Source organism: Mesoplodon mirus (assembly GCF_964341445.2).
Source record: "Mesoplodon mirus genome assembly, chromosome: 2".
In the NCBI taxonomy this organism is placed as follows: Eukaryota; Metazoa; Chordata; class Mammalia; order Artiodactyla; family Ziphiidae; genus Mesoplodon; species Mesoplodon mirus.
Window position 1 is genome coordinate 56,260,360 of NC_138977.1, and position 18,213 is coordinate 56,278,572.

General features: G+C 41.1%; 1 long non-coding RNA gene across 1 annotated transcript; it reads left to right on the plus strand.

The window, feature by feature from the left end:
- The first annotated feature begins 4,974 nt into the window (after nt 1–4,974).
- LOC309797192 lies at nt 4,975–17,049 on the plus strand. The gene is made up of 3 exons (XR_014292560.1): nt 4,975–5,058; nt 16,524–16,724; nt 16,843–17,049. It is a non-coding gene; the product is annotated as an uncharacterized lncRNA (long non-coding RNA).
- The last annotated feature ends 1,164 nt before the right edge of the window (nt 17,050–18,213 follow it).

The following is an 18,213-nucleotide window of genomic DNA, read 5'->3' on the forward strand; positions in this document are numbered from 1 at the left end:
AAACATATGTAAGTATAAGGAGAAAGACAAAGTAGAAATACAAAAAAAAACAAGGCTTAGGTGGGTCAGGTTGAGTTTTTTCTATTTTTTCAAACTTTTTATTAACATTATTATATTGTTTTCATAATAAAAAGAGAACTATCAAGTATCAAGTAACTACTAAAAAATTAAGCACTGTACTAGGCATTTTCATGAATCATGAGTACTCTCCCACATGCTGGGTGAACAGGAAACATTTGATAGAAACATGGAAGGGAGAGCAAAGGAATCTAGTTATGGGGTGGGGGGACTGAATTCATTAGTTATGTATTGCTATTTAACAAAAACTCCCAAAACATGGCTTTAGGAGACATGTTTGTGTCCTAAATATTTAATATTTAATTTAATATTTAATGTGTGAGCACAGATGAACTCCCTAAGGTCAACACTTGATTTTCCTATATAATTTAATAGCCCCAAAGAGAAATCAGAATTAATAACAGACAGCGTTGTTTTATAAAGAAGCAGGACAGTGTTATAGTTATAATTCCTTAAAGTTATAAGAAAACTGGTCTGTGAGTCTAGTTGTTTCCCAGTCAATTTTAACCAAAATCCGGTGATCATACCTGTATTTTGATATAATTCTTTAAATTATTTTTATGATCTCTGTTTATAATTTCAGTTGTCTTTATAAATAAACCACCTGGAAACCCCAGTACCATCAATTCTATAGATAGAGCCAGTCCAGAGAGTTTTATAAGGCATCAATTCAGTTCTTATAAATAAGTTGGGTATAAGATCTCATCCTTAATAAATTTATTCTGCCCTTTTGATATTTAACTGGGCAGTATATTAAGATGTCTTTGGTAGGTCCAGATCTCTGCTGTTCCAAAATCAGTGGATACTACCTTGGAGAACTCAAGGCTGAATATCACACTGGCATCATATCCTTTAAGGAAAGAGGATTCCATCAATCTTGATTGTATTTCTTAATTGGTCATGGCATTAGAGGGCTGATTAGGTAGGAAAATCCTATAAATAAGCTGCTCTAGTCCTGACTAGGATATATCTCCAGTCTTCTTAAAACCTGTATGTATAAGCAATATAATGACCAAAAAGCAATCCACAACTAATTGCTTAGACTTCAAAAGTACAGTCATTTGCAATGTAGTAATTCCATGATAATCATTTCCATCACTTTTCATGATGCCTCTAATTTAACAACTAAATCTTCATGAGGGTTTTGTTGCCAATAACTTAGTAATTTTTTTTGTCTAACCTGAACTAAGCCCCTTATATATGTTGTCACAAATGTATAGCTACAGTTATTCTCCAATCAATATAGAATTAAAATCAAGAATCGTCAGTGGTGGCTAAGCCTCTCAAACTCTGCAGTTGTTGCCAACCCTACTCCTTTCAAATCAAGTACAAAAGCATACAAAGCAGCTAAGTTTAAATTTCCACACTCTGATCACCTCTCATTGGTTACTGTGTGAGTGTGTTGTATAGGATGCCCATAAAAATACAATCATGTAATGGCAAGAACAGGGATTCTGAGAGACTCTGACTGGCCCAGCTTGAGTTGTGGGGTGGGCAGCATTCAAAGATAGCCCCCAAGATCCCTGCCCATTCTGTACACAGCCTATATAATCCTCCTCACTTGAGCAGGATTTGTGATATGATGAATAGTCACCACTGTGATTACATCATATTATATAAAACTCTACTGTAGTAGACTAGAGAGCAATTCTCCTGCTGCCTGGAAGAAGCCAACTACCACGCTGTAGAGAGGGCCACATGGCAAGGTACAATGGGCAGCCTCTAGGAACTCAGAAAGGTCCTCCACTGACAGCCAACAAGTCTTGCAACCACAGGAACTGAATTCTGGTAACAAGTAGTGATCTTCGAAGAGGGCCCCAAGCCTTACATGAGACCAAAGTCCCAGTCAGCACCTTGAAAACTGGTAAAAGACCCTGAGCAGAGGACACAGTCAACCCACGACAACACTCCTGAACCACAGAAACTGTAAGATAATAAATTCATGTTGTTTTACACCACTAAGTTTATGGTAATTTATTATGCAACAACAGAAAACCAATATAAGTCACATGCCCACCCCTTACCCAGAGCAGGGTGGGATACCTTGATTAACAGGCGAAGTAAGTTTGCATCCAGTGGGGAGGGGTGGTCCTCCTTAAGTGCAACTGAAGTGTCGTTACCCGTTGGGAGGATGGATACTGGAAAAAAGAACAAAAATCATCCACCACAATATATTCAGCATCTGACATCTCATAGGCTTTCAACATTCAACTCACAACTCTCCCCTACAGTTGGCTCTCTCTACTGCCATATACACACTTCTAGATCTACATGCCACTGAGCCAGAGACTAACAAAGAATACATGAGGGCAACAAAATCTAGCATGAACACTAGGCTAATACAACAAATTATAGTCTTGAATCTGCCACTAATTAGCTATGTGACCTTGGGCAACCACTCATGGGCCACAGTTTCCTATCTGTAAATAAAAGGATTGGACTAGCTTTAATGTTCCTTCCAGAATTAAAATTCTGATTTATTAAAATTCCAGGGGAAAAAACACCAGAATAATTCAACATAAGTTTTGATTTGCTATAAAAGAACAAAGAAATGTCACACTGCTCCCAAACATATGCCCCATCCCTCTCAGTATTCTGCCTGTGAAAGTGGCATCAAGAAAGTTTTTGAGTCAAAGCCACAAATATTTGCCTTCCACACCCAAATTAGCTTAGTAAAAACTACCACATAAAAGAACAGAATCTGGGGGTGGCATGGAGGAGGAGGCAATCAGAATCACAGGGGCCTTTTACGAAGTAAAATGTCCATGGTTGCAACTCAAGTTTTTATGATGTTAGTGTCATGAATGATAATGTATTTATGCCGTAATTGGGTTAGAAGATATGTATTTTACTTCTTTTTCTGTTACTTGCCACTCACTACATTAAATGGCAATGCTAAAGACCTAAGGTTGGAAAAGAACTCATTTGGAAATCCACACTTTTTAAAAATAAAACCTATAATAATTTTGATCTCTCGGCTCATTTCAGCAATATGATAAATCATTTAAACAGGCAATTTGATTATTTTTAAAGCCTACAGTAACTCAAATAAGCTGAAAATTAAATGTTAAATCTAGGCATTTCACTTTTGAAATGCTGCAAAGAAAAATTAATCACAATTGTTCTTACCAAATACACATTAACTTTGTAATATATTCTTTTCCTTTGCTGTCTTCCTTTCCCCTCACACAAAAAAAAAAAAAACCCTCAGTAGAATTTCTGATTGAACTATTTTAACCATAATCAATTCCCATTACTGTCAAACTTTTAGGCAAGTGAAGAAAATTCTTAAAAGAGGAAGGGGAAGTTAAGGAAGAGTAATAGAACTTTCCGTTAAATATTATCCTTCAACTGCACAGAAGATAGGAATTTTTTAAAGACTTCAAGATACAACTAATAAAATAGTAAGCTTAAATTATAGGTTATCTCAGCACACATAGAATCTCAGAGATAAAAAGAAAAAAGACAAAACTTTACTTTTTCTTGGATAGTATCCTATTGGAAAAGTGCAAGTAATGTTCATATAGATAAAATTTATGCCTGGGAATGTCAGGAATAACATTGCTCTCATATAATATTCATAGAGAAATGGAGATTACCCGTGTAGCTCTGCCAAATTAAAAACAAAGAGAAAATTTCTAAAAGCAAAATCTCAAATTAGATAAAACTTATTCTTACAATTCTCAAGTATTTTGCTCTCCTTCCACAATTAAATGGATTTAGACACTTAGCACCTTTATTTAGTTACGAGAAATGGTACTGAAAAATCTCAAGAAAATTCAGCTAAATATCAAGTGAGGACACTTAACATCTGGTCTTCCCAAGGGCAAGGATTTGCCTTCCTGACTTAATATGAAATGTAACATTATGAGAAAGATGGAGAAGTTCCCCTGAACAGTTACAAATACTTAAAATTGTAAAAGGCCCCTACTGTTTTCTGGAAATCTTCCATCAACAAACAACTTGCTGCTCTTGGGGCGCCACGTGCTACGGAGCTGCGCGTGCGCCCTGGTACCACCGGCGCCAATTCTCGTGCCTCGTTCCCCCCCTCATTCTCTGAGGTGAGCGACCATGGTACACACCTACCCGGTTCTGAGAACTTTAACGAAATAACGTAAAAAATCACCTAGCGCAGTAGCTACACTTAACAAGGGAGGAAATTAATGGCATTTAAAGGTTAAATGCAGACCTAATGCACAGAACTTTGTTCTCAAACCACCTGCAAGTCTCCCCATCTCTTGAGAAAGCTTGGGAAACACTCGGGACACGATTTCTTCCAGTAGGGCTCAGCAACGAGGGAGTCATTGTGGGGAGAAGAATGAAAGATGACTGAATGAGCAGGAGCCTGCGAGAAGCGAGCCCACGGGCAGCGGCCGACTCCTCACGCCTTCACTCACACCTCCCTCTCATTCCGCAGAAAGAGGAGAGCTCGACGCGACCTACGCGGCAAACGCAGCCGGAGACGCAGAAACTTTCCAGGGCGCGGGCCCGGAGCACTGAGCGAGACGAATCTTTGTTTCACAGTTCTCTCGGTGACGTCATGAGGAAGCGGGAGAGCAAAAACCAGCTCAGAGACCAGAAGCCAAGCATGGTTGCGACTTCCGATTTTCCGAGCGCAGGGAAGGGCTTCTAAGACCCTCCTTTAAAGGCGTTTACTTAAACTACTTAAGGGAGTTCTGTTATTTCTTCGCGTTCACGGGGTAATTCCCACAATTTGGGCAGTCAGCCCCAGCCACCTCTCACACAGCAGAGCTCGCGGAGGTTGTAAGCCCCGCCCACTCGTGAGGCTGGTGCGCATGTGCCCAGTTGTTTTAACACTAAAGTGTTTCCGCCTTCCTTTCTTTTCCGTGGCAGCGATGGCCGAGTGGTTAAGGCGTTGGACTTGAAATCCAATGGGGTCTCCCCGCGCAGGTTCGAACCCTGCTCGCTGCGAAAATAGGTGGCTTCTTTTTACCCACTTCCAGCAGACGCTGTCATAAGGTAATCCGTACTCTTCCGGCTGTATTTCCCCTATCTGCCCGCTAAATGGCCCGACTGCCGAGAAGTTAAATGTGTCGAAGAAAAGCCAGTAAATGTCAGTGCTGTAAACATACGCTGTTTACGCTAATGGGAATAGTCTTTATTCCCTTTATACTAAATAGTAACTAACGGTTTTAGAATCTTGTTCCTTGTTCACAAAATAAAAATAAAATGAAGATAAATATTGGCGGGAATTTTCAGGCTATCAGAGCCAGAACAAGCTATCATCTCATTAAAACTGATGGCAAGGCTAATGCTACCTCTCCTTCCATCCCAGAATCACTTTCAACGGTTCCCCCACCACATCCAAAAGTGGTGTGAAATGGGAAATAACAAAAACTTTTAAAAGTTCAACTTCTAAAGTATGATAGGTAGATCCACATGATGGAACACTGCATGTAACCACTAAAATGATATTAATGACATGGGAAGACTTTCCCAATACATTGCTAAATGCAAAAAGTCGAACAGGTTGCAAAACAGTATATATTGTGATCACATTTTTGTTAAACAATTCATTTATATAACCGTTTATGTGGCAACAATGGCAGAAAAAAAGAGAGAGTGAATGTGGGCTGGAAAGAAATAACCAAAATGTTAGCAGTAATTATCTCTGGGTGGTGGGATTTGGGGGATTTTAATTTTCTTAACAGATAGTTTTTTGCTTAACTGAGTTTTCTAAAATGCGTATATTAATCCAGTATTTTTTTTAGTAATAAAAGGAAATCATGAGGTTAGTCTTTGAGACCCTGCACATCCCCTTTCTGCTCCCTTCGCCCACTTTCACAATCTCCCTCCCACTCCATGCTTTCCAGGTGTTCTTATGGAGCTTCCTAACACCTTAAGGCTATGGATAGCTTTCTGTGGTACCTGAAGTAGATTCCATCCACACAGCCCCCATCCCATTTGAGACTTGACTGAACATACACATTCACCACATTCACATCTTCAGTCCCTCCTCTCTGCCCAATCCCCTCCTCTTCTACCCCCATTCAAGTCACTTATAAATGACTGTACTAGTTTCCTAGCTGATTTCCTTCCCTCTTTCAGTCAGGATCATATTCAGCAGTAATTAACAGAAAAATCTAACTCTAGTGACTTAAATACATAAGGGGTTTGTCTCAAGAAATCTGGGAATAGGCAATTCTCAGATGGAACAGGGAACAGGGCTCCTTCCAGCTTTCTGCTTGCCATTTTTAATGCATAGGCCTCATCCCCTGCTTGTTGTCTCATTGTCCTAAGATGGTTGCCAAATCTCCAGACCTCACATCAGTATTCAGCTAGAAAGGGGAGAGACAATACCCCTCAGTTTATATGTCATTTACTTGCACTGTGTAACATGGCTACCACTAGCTACAAGGAATTCTAGTGAAGTAAGTGTTTTTAGCTGAGTGTATTGCTACCTAAGTCAAAATTAGAATTCCACCGGTAAGGAAGAAAGATGGATGGGTACTGAGTGGGCAACCAAATGTATCTTCCACACTCTTCTAACAGGAAAGTCAAAAGGCCTTCAAAATAAGTCCCCTGTCTACCTTCCCAGCCTTCCCTTTCTTCTCTCCCATCTCCTTTTATTAGAAGGCCTCCCAGCACTGTATGATGGCTCATGCCTTTGAAACTTTTTGCATGTTCACATACAATTTCCTGTACGTAATCCTTCTTTTGCCTTAACACTTTCTCTCTTCCTTTGGAGAAGAGGACTGCCTATCATCTGCATTCCCTTCCTAGTTAGAGGACTGGCTCTCTTTTGGAATCTACATGTAAGACTCTGATTCATCCTTGCTCCCCCTCCCCCCATCTCCATCACAGAAGCTGAAAAAGCACTTATTAGCTTCCCAGACTCCCTTGCCACTAGGGAGGCAGCATGTGACTTAGGCCCAACTAATCAGATGTGCCCACCCCCAACTTTCAATCAGAGAGATTAATGCAAAGAAGCAGGGAGGGTAAGGATCCACCCTCGTGGTGAGCAGAGGCCATAGTGGCGGCTGCAGGGATTGCTAAGGTCAGCAGCACCAGGGCTGCAATTGGGGTTTACAATTGTTCAGCAGCAGCGACAGTAGTGTTTATACCCAACTTGCTCTGTGGCGTCATTCTGCCTTGATCTTGGGCTTTGCCTAGCCTAACTTACTCCTGTCCCATTTTCCAAAAGTGGCTTTAGCCCTCCTGGCAATTCTGTGAACTATTTAATATCCTTCCAGTAAGTATTCTGCTTAAATCAGCCCCAGTCAATTTATTTTCTTCCAAATATCAGATATAGCTTCCCTCTTCACCCCACCATTACCTGCTGGGAAAATTCATGTTCTTTCTTCCACCTTCTGAGTAAAGCGTTCCTGCAATTTCCAGGGTTGACCCAGAAGCCCCATTTTATTCTTTTATTCTTGCTACTTATTATAGCAAGGCTCACATTGATCTATTTCTGCCTGTTTGCCTCTCTTCCCACTAAATAGTAAATTTCCTGCAAACATAAAAAGGGATCATGTCTCTTATCTTTGTACCCCTGCCTCACACAGAAAAGGTACACGATAAATCTTTAATGAAGGAATGAATAAATACCTGAAGCAGCACACAAATCCACACTCCATCCCTAGAATACCCCCAAAAAAAGGGCAGGGGAGGAAACTAACTTGCTATCCTCCTTTTGAAAGTCACTAACCTTTGCCCTTAGCATGAGTTAATTTAATATACAATATCCTCTTCTCCTTCCCTTTCCATTGCCCTCCCTTTCCTTATTTTTTCCTTGCGTTCTTTTTATTTTTCTTCTGTTCCCTTGTCTTCTAGCACTGAAAGGGCAGATTGAACCAGGAGGTAAGTGCATACAGACTTCCTCCTCTCTGGTCACCCCCCCATGCCCATCTCCCTGAGAGTGGTTCACTTTCACCCTGGCCGCTGTGTAACCTGAATGTCAGCTCTCTCCATGGGGAGCAAAGGAACATCCACCAAAAACTTTAGAGAGGAGATATGGAAGAGGTTCTGCAGTGCACTCCTCACAGGACACAACCTCAACATTTCTCTTCATCCAAGTCCCCCAGCCCCTTCACTCTCCTGTGCATCCCCTGGAGCCTGCCTTTTCCAACCCAACTGCACATGGCGCATGACCTTGAGGATTTTCCCTCAAGACCCCAGCATTTTCATTCTTTTAGGATACAGAGTAATTCAGCCTTGTCCCTGTGCATTGGCATCAGTGTGCCCAGCAATCAAAGAACTACCCTTAGAAGGCAGAGGAGGTTATAAATATGATACCAAAGTCTCCTGCCCCACCAAATATTTCTCTACCCACTTCTATTAATACAGGATTAATCCTGCAACTTCCCAATCAGAGTTCAAAAAGGTTTTCAGTGTAGATGGACCGAAGGGAATTTTTTGTAAATTGTAATCAGTTGATCTGAAGGCAAATACTGAACTCATAACCATCCCTCCCTTCCAAATACAAGTCCTTCTCCATGGTCTTCCAGTTTGTAGCATCTCCTGCCATGGAGCAGGACACACCCACTTGGAACCATCCTGATACTTCCTATTCCTCACCTCATTTCCTATCCAACCCAAGCACCACTGAGTTTACCCCTAAATATTCTCAAAATCCACTTTGTTCCAAACCTACCACTACCACCCAGTCTAAATCAACCAGTCTAAATCAACATCACCTCTCATGGCGACTACTTCTCAGCCTCCTGTCTCCCCCCATCTACTCTTACTCCCCTTTAATCTATTGTCCATAAAAATTAAACTTTAAAAAATTTAATGCACTGTGAATTCCCTGGCAATCCAGTGGCTAGGACTCAGCACTTTCACTGCCATGGGCCTGGGATCAATCCCTGGTCGGGGAACTAAGATCCTGCAAGCTGTGTGGTGCAGCCAAAAAAAAAAAAAAATTTAATGCACATTTGGTCTAATAAGTCTCCTCCTGAAAACATTTCTGGGGATTCCCATATGCTCTTACAATAACGACTAAAATCCCTAGAATGACCCCATAGCTCCCCATGATCCTGCCGGCATACAATTGGGCTTCTCCCACTCATTCTCTGGCAAGAGGTACTGTCCTTTCCTTTAGTTCCTTGAAGAGATTAAACTCTTTCCCACCTTAGGAATTTTACATATGTTCCAATGTAATCCTCCCCATCAAACTGGTCAGGTCCCCTTCTTATGTGACCTCATACCATTTTACTCTTTTTCTTCACAACACTTATCATACTATGTGATACATTAGTATGAATATTTGCTTAATTTCTCCCTGCATGTGAACATATGGTGTGGGATGTATGTGTGTGTTTAACCACTAAATCTCCTTATCTGGTCCTTAGTGGACCCTCAATAAATAATTTTATTGAATGAATTTTGTGGTTGGGAAGATCAGAGAGCAAGAGGTCTCAGAATACCTGAAGGATGGAAGGTAGAGTCTCCAATGAGGCCGGGTAGACTGTTTTCCTTCAGCTTTGGGGGATGAATCAAAACTGTGCCTGAATAGATGTGTGCCCTGACTGCATAGATCAGCAGGAATATTGCAGCTGAACCATCTGATATATTGCAGCCCTGTTTAGCATGATTTATGAAGCTGTTATTTTGTTTTAACACATCGTGTTCATTGTAAAGGAGTTTCATCCCCAGAGGTTTCATTCCTGGAGGCACTGTTGTGTACTGAGGCAGGGGAAAAAAGGATTGAGAGATAGGGCTGGGCTAGGACCCATGTAAAGCTTGTTTTCCAAGTCCCCTCTGGCCTTCACAAGCCCCCCATGCTCACCTTTGAAGGAACGGCTTTCCAGTGTGCCCATGTACTCAGGAACATTGGTCTTAGGCTCTCTCTAAATGCTAGAATGCAAACAACTAACGATGATACCTAAGTCTTAGCTCCTGCAGGGGTCAGAGTGACAGAACCTCTGACACTGGAATTTTCAGACAAAACAGATGACTTTTTTCTGTCTGAAGCACTGATGGAGAAAACTTAGAACTTTCAGCTCTTGTTCTAATGACTAGTTTTCTTCCCAATCTACATGAAGTTAATCAGACAAGCTTGTCCAAGCTAGTAAACTGAATGTCACAGGAAATTAATTATTTCTTTTTCCTTCCCACTCTCTCCCACTTCTACTCATCAGTCCTAGGTCTGGGGACACTCTTTCATGGACTGGATTCTGAGGCCTAAAAGAGTGGATGGGATGGACTTAGATTTACCTTATTTGCTTTGCCTGGTACTGGACTGCCAGGGGAGGCATGAGTGAGCAAGGCCAGGTCTCCACTGGTATCTCTAGGCCATTCTGAAGACTCCAGTGACGAGAACATGGCCCATGGGCTTCATGCTCTTGAAACTCTCTGCTGCCTGAGGTCAGGGAAGGAGAAGAGTCAGGGATTGGTAAGATTCTCACTGAGGTAGGGCACAGCCCCTGCCTGGTCAGTTCATCAATCCCAGGTCCCATTCCAGGGATCTCATAGCCCTTTGTTCTTTCATATCACGTTTATTCCCAAACACTTTTGGGGGATATGTTTCCCTCCCAAACATATTCATTTGAGACAAGATTCTCAGAGTAAGTGTCCAGCAAGGGAATTTTAGACATATTTCACCTGACACCACATAAGTATACACAGTGTCCATATAAAAAGTATTTATATTCCAGATGTTAAGATACATACATCAGTGGAGAAAGACTGTCAGTGTTTTGAAATAACGTGTATTAGGATGTTGGAGCACAGAAATGCCATACTTTTTGGTACACACCTCTACTACAGAGATCAGCAAACATTTTCTATGAAAGGTCAGCTAGTAGATACTTCAGGCTTTGCAGGTCATGCAGTTTCTGTTGCAACTACTCAACTTTGCCTTTATAACATGAAAGAAGCCATAAACAAATGAGTGTGGCCAAGTTCCAACAAAACTTTATTTACACAAGCAGGCAGAAGGCTGGATTTGGCCCACAGGCTGTAGTTCACCAATCCCTGTTCTAGAGGACTCTCCCCAGTATAATAAAAAAAAGTTTTTCCAAGTTATAATTGTTAAGATACAATTATTTGGGACATTGTTAAGAGGCTGGTTAACATTTTACTCATTCTTTCCAGTTTATACGTATCTATGATATCTTACAATTTCCATTAACATAAAGATATCAAGAGGGCTTCCCTGGTGGCACAGTGGTTGAGAGTCCGCCTGCTGATGCAGGGGACACGGGTTCGTGCCCCGGTCCGGGAGGATCCCACATGCTGCGGAGCGGCTGGGCCCGTGAGCCATGGCCGCTGGACCTGCGCGTCCGGAGCCCGTGTTCCGCAGCGGGAGAGGTCACGGCAGTGAGAGGCCCGCGTACAGCAAAAAAAAAAAAAAAGATATCAAGAAAGGACATCAGTAATATATGCATGAGACAAAATTGGGAGTGAATGGTTTCTAAGATCATTTCCTCTCAATACATTAGAATGACCCAGAACCTTCACAGCAAAGTGAATCAGTTATACATATACATATATCCACTCCTCTTTAGATTCTTTTTCTATATAGGTCATTATAGAGTATTGAGTAGAGTTCCCTGTGCTATACAGTAGGTCCTTTTTAGTTATCTATTTTCTATATAGTAGTGTTATATGTCAATCCCAGTCTCCCAGTTTTCCCTCCCCCCGCCCTTTCCCCTCTGGTAACCATAAGTTTGTTTTTTACATCTGTGCCAAATCCTTATTGATGACCATTAAAGTTGTTTCCAATCTTTTGATTTTACCAAAAAAAGAAAAAAGTGCTTCGAAGAAAATCTTGTATATATGACATTTTCTAAAGGAGGGATCTTAATCCCAGTTATCCATTTTCATGTACAATTGAGAGAAAGGGATCAGCCCTTTGTGCAAGTAACAGGAATTGGCTTCAAGAAATCAAACAGTTCTAAAAACATAGTCTAACCTCAATAAAGCTGAAAAATAAATAAAATAAAAAAGGTATAGTCCACACAAATACCCTAGAAAGAAAGGGGAAGCCTCCACTCTGCTAATCTATTCCATTTCCAGGGGAAAGGAAGGGCTAGAAGTAAAAGTACTCATTTACCTTCTGACATCTCAAATGAGTCAATTCTTGGAAATTTTCCCTTCCCTTCCCCCTTCTGTTTCCCCTCTCCTCTGCTTAGCTCCATATTGTACCCAGTAATTACTGGGCTTCCTGGAATTTTTATTAACAATTCAAGATGCTCCAAGAGTAATTTCTATGACCACAGCCTCTGCTAACTCAGTGCTCTCTGGGGATAGTGCTCACTGCCTCTGGCTCATAAAAAGGACAACAAAGTCTGGAGTTACAAAGAATGCAGGTCTGAACCTTCCCTGCAGAATGACAATGGTTATTTGTAAGGCAAGGGAGTGACGAGAGGTCCACCAGACCCACTCTCAGTTCCTGTTTCTACTTGTAGAAACTTTCAGGGGTAAGATGGATGACTTGATTAATTTTTTTCAGTACCTACATTAATATCATGGCACAGTCCCAACTACTTTGCAAGACTGACTTGAGGGTGGATTCACTGTAGAAACAAATTTATTTCTTAAATGCTGGCAAAGAGGTTCAGAGACACTCTTATCTATTGCTTTTCCTGTTCTTGCTTTGGCCATGAAAATTAGCCAATATATCGTTCAGATCTACTTGTGACAATTTGATTTTGCTTCACATTCATCCAGGCTTGAAAAATGACCACAGCTCAGGCAGATTGATGCTTCCCGGCCACTCGTTTCTAACATGTATTAATACATCAGCACCACCTTCGAGTAGTACATCTTTCTAAATTATTCTTTGTTTTTATCCCCAATACTTTTTAAGCTTCATTAAAAAAATAAACCTCTAACCATTTTTCTCAAGATTATCTCTATAAAACCTGCCACTGACTAGGCTATATCTTCATATTTCAATTTTTTAGTTGCTCTTTTTTATTATCTGTTACTATTACTATAGCATTCTCATTGAGGGGAATATTTGGCTATTGAGGAAATAAGGAGAGGTTTTCATCTGTCAAAAACCAAAATTCAACTGTGTAAATCTGAAGATCTAAGTGGCTTTCTTCAACAATTCTTGAATCAGGCAGCATCCCATCTAGTAAATAGAAAGGCTCTGAGGCGTTGTACAAAAATGGAAGATTTTTACAGGCAGAATGGGGTGAGACAAAAAGGTAATAGCAAAAGAAAAGATTGTTTCAGGCCAGGCCGACTTCTCTGAGGGGAAGGGAACGGTAGGAGTCTTTATCACACAGTTTACCTCAGTAGGGCTGATGAAGAAATTGCAGATTGACTGTTTAAAAGGACACATTTCTGGGAGGAGTTGAAACTGCAATTAAGTCTTGCTGTTTCAGGGACAAATGACTTCATTTAGGGCCTCTTTTTTTTAACACATCTTTTCTGCTAAAGCCCACCACACAGCTATAACACTTCCCAGTTATGACTCTTCTGCAATGTCACAGGTTCTGGTGGGAATTATATTTGAAAAAAATGATAAAAGTATCAAAATGCTTATATCTGTTCTAAAATGTAGGTTTTATTATTCAGGTATGGTGAGGACAACAGATCCCGGGATTACCACTGAAAAGATAATTTGTTATTCGCAGTGTTGGCTGAAAAGAAATGCACAAGGTGAGAGTTGTGAATTAAGTTTTATTGGGGGCAAAATGAGGACTATAGCCTAGGAGACAGCCTGTCAGAGAGCTCTGAGATACTGCTCCGAAGAGGTCAAGGGGAAGATCAGTAATATATATGAGTTTAGTGAAGGGAGATACGTGTAGTCAAGCACACATCTAAGCAGAAGGTTGCTGCTAGCTATGAGGAACAAATGTCTCCATTAATGACTTTAGTGCTTTTCTAGATATGAGAAGATGCAAGAAATTGGGCTCATAAAATCTCCTGAAAATATCTAACTATCTGAATGCCTGTTCTGCCAGTTTTTCCCAGAGCACAGAGGGCCTCATTCCTGAACTCCTTTCAGGGTGTGTTGAAGCTCAGCAACTGCAGTGGCTTGTGACCTAATCCTTGTAAAGGCAGATGGCAAGTGACAATTTTTAGTTGGCAACAGTTACCAAAGGGAGGAGTCATGCCAAGCCATTGGGGATGGGGGTGGGGCAATGCTGGGAAGCTCTGGGTCTGTCCAGAGTAGAGGAAGCAAGGGGGAAATGTGGGCTAGTCTCTACTTTGGTTTCTGTGAGAAGGAGCTGGTGAGGCAGGGTAAATAGGTTTAGGATTGGCGAGTTTGAATGATTTCAGCAGGCTCTTGGGTATATAAGGGTTGTTCCTAGTTACCTGGTATCTGGCCCTGGAGTGATGAGGACCTGGGAATAGTGGCCCTGAGGTGGTAGGGGTGTGGGCTCAGGGTTGGTTCATTTGCATGAACTGCAGGTGAGAGGCATGCCTGTAGGTGAGATGTTTACTGTCTCCAGGAATTGGCTAGCCTGGGAGGGACAGTCTCTCCAGGGTTAGTAAGGCCCTAGATGTCAAAGCCTCAGAAATACAGAAAATAAAAGGGCATGCTTAATAGAGTATCAGTAAGTACCTCAGCAAGAAACAGAAGGTACACTCAATTTATGGCAATTCTATATGGGTTTAGTAAAAAAGACTATTTTCAAAGGTATGGAGAGAGTATAGAAAAACCACAAAGGACAGCAAAGTGGTGCAAATAAAGAATGTCCCTTGCCATCCAGTTCTACAAGGATTAAGTCAGTAGCCACTGCAGTCACTGACCTACAGTACACCCTGAAAGGAATTCAGGACTAAGGACAGGATGAGGCACTCTGTGCTTTGGGAAAACAGGCCCTTAGATAGTGATATTTCAGGAAAAAAATTTTATGAACCCGGATTCTTGCATCTTCCCATACTTAGAAAAGCACAAAAATAATTAACTGAGATATCTGTTCCTATGACTAGCAGCAACCTTCTACTGAGATGTGTGCTGGGTTGTACCTCCTCCTTAGCCAAAATCACATATATACTGGCCTCTCCTCTTCCCTCTTCAGAGCAGTTCCTCAGAGCTCTCTGAGAGGTTGTCCCCCAGGCTGTAGTCCTCAGCAAGTCCCCAAGTAAAACTGAAACTCACAGCTCTCACGTTGTGCCTTTTATAAGGAGACGGAGTGGCCACCAGAACCCAGAAGAGAATTCTGAGGAGAGGGCTTCGTGCACAGTGACCCTGCAGGGAGAGGGCTGCTCCAGAGGAGTCGTGCACGGTGACCCTGCAGGGAGAGGGCTGCACCTGCCCACTCTTCTCCCTCCCTCTACTCTCTGACTGGGCCTCCCCATCAGCCAAACACCACTCATCAGTCTCTGAAGCTGAAAACAGGGCAGAGAGTGGGTCTGAAGGGGGAAAAGGAGATAGCCAGGACCCTGCCTTACATAAAACTTGGAAAACAGAAAATAAAAATAATTATTCATAACTGAGCACCTTAACACACCAACTTTATCACTTTATCTATTTCTTTCCTGTTCTATATGTATATAGTTTAATACATAGTTGCATTTAAAATTAAATCACTATTTCAAACACAGAGAGATACACAGGAAATAATATAGTATTAAAAAACAAAATTCAGGGCTTCCCTGGTGGCGCAGTGGTTGAGAATCTGCCTGCTAATTCAGGGGACACGGGTTCGAGCCCTGGTCTGGGAAGATCCCACATGCCGCGGAGCAACCTGGCCCGTGAGCCACAACTACTGAGCCCGCGCGTCTGGAGCCTGTGCTCCGCAACAAGAGAGGCCGCGACAGTGAGAGGCCCACGCACCGCGATGAAGAGTGGCCCCCACTTGCCACAACTAGAGAAAGCCCTTGCACAGAAACGAAGACCCAACACAGCCATAAATAAAAATAAATAAATTAAAAGAAGACTCAACGTTAAAAAAAAAAAATTCAACTGAGTAGATTTTAAAGATCTAATTGGCTTTATTGCACAATTCATGAATTGGGCAGCACCTCATCTAGCAAGTAGAAAGGAGCTCTGAGGAGCTGTACAAAATGGAAGGTTTTTATAGGCAAAGGGAGAAGGGATGAGGAAAGAGTGGATGACCTCATCTTCCTTTGGGGGATGGAAAAGGGTTATGTGGCAGATTACCTCTTTCTTGCTGACCAGAGAATTCCGAACAGACTAGTTAAAACTACATTCTGGGGAGAGATTGAATCTGCAACTAGGTTAGGTATTAAGTTTCAGTTTGATAATGTAGGCTTAGCAAGGTGACTCAATTTGTGGCCTGTTGCCTCTTTTTTTAACAATCGTATATAGTATATTTTATATTTTTCATTAAAATTATTTCATAAGGTTTTTGCTCTTGTTTGTCTTCATAATCATGATTTTTAATGTCTCTCTAACAAACTAAACAGTAACTACATCAAATTTAACGAAACAATTGTTGCACACTGAGGCTGCTTTCTTTTTTTTTTTTTTGCTAAACAATAATGTTAAGTAATGATGTGATGTACATCTCTGAGATATAAGCTTTTTTCCATGTTTTATGTTATTTCTTTAGGATCTACATCTCCAAGAATGAGAATATTGAGGCAAAGAATATGAACATTTTTGTGTCTCTAAATACATATTCCTAAACTGCATTGCTAAAGAGCTGTGCCAATGTATAGTGCCACCAATAATGCATAAGCAAGCTGGAATCACGAAACCCTTATATACATTGAATATTCTCACTTGCAACTTTTTTTTGCTAATTTAACAGGTAAGCACACTCCTCATTTTTATTTGATTTGTTTTCCTTTGATTACTATTACAGTTTCTATGTTTTACCACACATTTGTTTACTAGTTGTACTTGCTGCTCAATTTCTGACTTTCTAGTGCATCAGCTACTGGTCCCTAAAACTGCTGCTGAAACTGACCCTTGGGGGAATCCCCACTGAAAACAATTGCGCGTCATGGTGAAAAGACAGCAATTTCAAAGGATAGAGGCTAATGAATTTCAAGCTAAGAGTTATCGTCTTAACATCTACTTTTGGGGTAACTCTATTAGATTATAAGATTTATCCACCCCTCCCCTAGTATCCTCCTTGCCCCGTGTTCCAGCATTTAAAAGAACTTTTGCAAAACTAAATTCAGCCTGAATGATTGCAGTAATTAATCATGTTATTTTCATTTTTATTGGCAATATGATGATCCAGCATCTGTCCTGGGAGATATTGGGGGTAGCTGGCCTTGACTGACTGATTCTGAGGTACATGTGGGTCTATTATGGTATAGATCATCATCATAATCAATCATCATCATCTTCTCTCTTTCCTTACTTTACAGGCTATTTGAGGAACTATCCTCCTTGACCCACCAGAATCCAGGGCAGTGAGGGGTTCTTTTTATGTCAGAGATTCTCAAACATTAGAAGAATCACCTATGACAGATCATTAAAAACACAATCCCTGCACCTCAATGTTGGAGATTCAGATTCAATAAATATGAAGTGAGCCCAGGAATCTACACTTTTTTAAATGATTGAGATGCAGGGTGTCTAATGACCACACTTTGTAAATAAAACACTGGTATAGATCCTTGGGATAGGAAGTATATCTGTACTGAAAATAGTCAAGATAGAGGCAGAAAATAGGCTGGGAATGGGGAGGAGGGGGAATGTAGTCCAGTAAGAGGTCCTTCTGGGTCCATTCTCCAAAAGTGTCATTGTGGAGGAAGCAGTTCAAATAAGACCAGAATTGGGTGGAGAAGGTAGTCAAAGTGTGGCAACTTTTTTATATTCAAGGGATTCAGTGGTCAACAAAACAACCTGTCCCTATCCTATTGAAGGTTACCATACAGTGACACTTAATTCATTATTAACATCATTTAATGATATTTAATTATATTTTCAGTATTACTCCTCCCTACACCCTATTTCCTAACATGCTAAAATGTGTCTCTAAGCTTCTGCATCAATCCTACATATGACCACAAAGTTTCAGATAGCCAGTGGTCCTTGGCGCGCGCGCGCACACACACACACACACACACACGCGCGCACGCACACACACACACATTCCCTTTGTGAACAAAGTATTTCTCTTCCACACAGCATTGACATCAGCATACTGGCCTGAGCAACTTTCAGAATTGCTGGATTGCTTAATATTTCTTCTAGGTTTTATTCATGAAATGTCTGTGGTGGACAAGGATACCAGCCGACCACACTGTAGAGGTGAAGAGGAAAAGAAACAACCAGATCTGGAT